The sequence below is a fragment of the Taeniopygia guttata genome, chromosome 15 (assembly GCF_048771995.1).
Source record: "Taeniopygia guttata chromosome 15, bTaeGut7.mat, whole genome shotgun sequence".
NCBI classification, from domain to species: domain Eukaryota; kingdom Metazoa; phylum Chordata; class Aves; order Passeriformes; family Estrildidae; genus Taeniopygia; species Taeniopygia guttata.
This window is the reverse complement of record NC_133040.1, coordinates 686,110-688,551: the sequence shown is the minus strand read 5'-3', so window position 1 is coordinate 688,551 and position 2,442 is coordinate 686,110. Positions and strand designations below refer to the sequence as shown.

Sequence of the window (2,442 nt, the reverse complement as noted above, 5' to 3'; positions counted from 1 at the left end):
TTTTTCCAAGCCCAGAGCCCAGCTGGCCCTTTGGCTAAATCCCCCCCATGCTTTTCTCACCTTTCACAATCCTGCTCTTCCTCTCCTGCCACTGTCACGTTCCCCTGGGCTGCAGTGCCAAGGACAGGGAGCCAAGGAGAGCCACCACCCCCTGCAGGAGCCTGGCTGAGGCTCAGTCCCCCCCAGCCTCAGCTCCCCTGGTGCCATTCCTCACCTCAGAACAGGCAGAGGGCAGGAGGATGGGGCTGAGCATGTGCCCAGGCGTGTGGCTGGCTGAGTTCCCAGCAGAGCAGCAAGAGGAACTCCTGGGAACTCCTCCATCTCCCACAGCTGTTGCAGGGACCATGCTCAGCTCTGCTCCAACAGAACCTTGTGGAGAGGGGCTGTGCCCTGGAGAACTGCAGCCTGGGGAGCTCTTGCACCGCTGCCTGACTGTGGAAGGACTTTTGGTGTCTGGAGCTTCCTCCAGCTCCAGAGGGTCTGTGGATCCCATGGACAACTTGATGTCACCCTAAAGCAACAGAGAAGCCACCTGTGAAGGGCACCTTCCTGTGTGCATGTCACAGGGTGCTCTGAACTACATAAAACATTGTCAGAGTGGGGAAGATCACCGAGAGCTTGACCAGAACTGACTTGAGAAGCTGTTTCAAAGCACTCCGAAAGGAGCTGCAAACAGCTGGCCGTGCTTGCTGTTCCCTGGCAGGAGTGGGTGGTGGTGCCTTCTGCAGTGCTCCCAAGGAGCTGCTGGGAATAAGCACGCTGCTGCAGGGTGCTTGGGACGGCAGCACTGGGAAAGGAAGATGGGCTCCAGGCTGAGCGTGCCAGCAGCCCTTCAGCTCAGGTGGGAGCACTCCTTCCCTTTGACGTGGATGGAAATCTGCTGCTCAGGGCTCGGTCAGCACCCAGACCAGGATGGGGATGCCTGGAGAATAGAAAACCAGGAGGGAACCTCGCTTAAAATGCAGGTTCAGGATCTTGTGGCAGGGCCCTGGGGCTGTTCCCCTTGCCAGGGAGGTGGGCAAGACCGAGGGGGGTTTCCTGAGCTGAGTCCTCTGAAGGAGGAGGGGGCCGGGGAAGTTCCCAAAGCTGCTGACAGCTCCTGGTGTCCCCTGTCGCTGGGGTGTCCCTGGCAGTCCTGTCCAGGTGTTCTGCCTGCAGCAGGTCCCGCAGTGGACTCTGATCACTCAGGAACTTGGGGAGCCCTGCAGCATGTCCAGAACGTCTCCCAGCATGTTTCCCACCGCACATGGATGGTGAGCAGCCTGCCAGCCTCGCAGCTCCTGGCAAACACAGCTCCCCACTCACTCCCGATAACAACAGCCTGAAAAAAACAACAAACACGGAGAGAAAATGGATTTTCCCCCTTCCTTTTTCAGGAATTCTGGCAAGATGTCAACATGCTCCGCTGCCACTCAGAGTGGAGAGCGTTGCCCAGCTCTTCCCGTGCTCGTCTGCCGGGCCTGGAGCGATTGCAGAGCTGATTTTCGGCAGCTGAAGCGGCAGCAGGAGCGGGAGGGGAAGGCTGGGCTATCAGTCACCGGGAGATGCTGCTCACTCCCACGGAGGTGTTTACAGGAGGGGCGTGAGTGCGAGCTGGAGCCAGCTGCCATTAGCATTGCAGATCGGGCACTTGTTAGCAGAGTGCTTCGCCCCTGCTTTACAATTTGCTAATAATAAAGCATTTGTTCCCGGCAAACAAACGCCCAGATTTATGTCTTGCTCACAAAGGACTCCAATAGATATATTGATACCTTGTGAAGCTGCAGCGGGGAGAGGGATTGAAAAGCTGCTGTTTGCTTGACTCCATCCAGCTCCTCTATTGATGACTGGGAGGCATTTATTTCACCGAGGATAGAGCACTCGGAGCTGCGAACTCTCTGTTGCCAATAGTGCCATATTTAGGGTTATTATATCACCATAAAACAGCTTTATGGGGCCGTGAATATTGGGGCACGTCGATAGCCAGCACTGCAGCACGGCTGTGCCGCCCGCCTGTGGGGCTGGCAGAGCCCGGGCAGCCCTGGAGGGCAGAAAACAGGGACGAGCAGCTTTCAGGGGAAAAACGGGCACGGGAGGAGCTCCTGGAGCTGCCACCTGCCCTGCTGTCCCCGCTGAGGACAGGCATGTGCAGACCTGTGCTGGCACTGGGGACTCGGTCCCCAGCACATCGAGCCAATGCAGGGATGCCAGTGCCCAGGGAATGTGCCAGGCACCAAAAAATCAGGGCAGGAGCTACAGTGCTCCTGCTGTGGGGTCCCAGGGAGGGCTGGAGGGTGCTGTGGTGCTGCCACGGGTGGGACCTGGCACAGCAGCGTCCCCTGTTCTCCAGCTTGAAGTGGCACCTTGTCCTGGGCTCGTTCTCCAGAACTCCTCTGCTCCCAGGGGCAGCACAGCACGGAGGAAGGAGCTCATGTGTGCACAGGAGAAATCTCTTGGGACAGA

At 58.3% G+C, this 2,442-nt stretch overlaps 1 long non-coding RNA gene across 1 annotated transcript; it reads left to right on the top strand.

Annotated features, from left to right (window-relative positions):
- Positions 1–504: 504 nt before the first annotated feature.
- LOC116809016 (uncharacterized) lies at positions 505–1,700 on the top strand. Its single transcript, XR_004369319.3, has 2 exons — positions 505–1,253; positions 1,377–1,700. It is a non-coding gene; the product is annotated as an uncharacterized lncRNA (long non-coding RNA).
- The last annotated feature ends 742 nt before the right edge of the window (positions 1,701–2,442 follow it).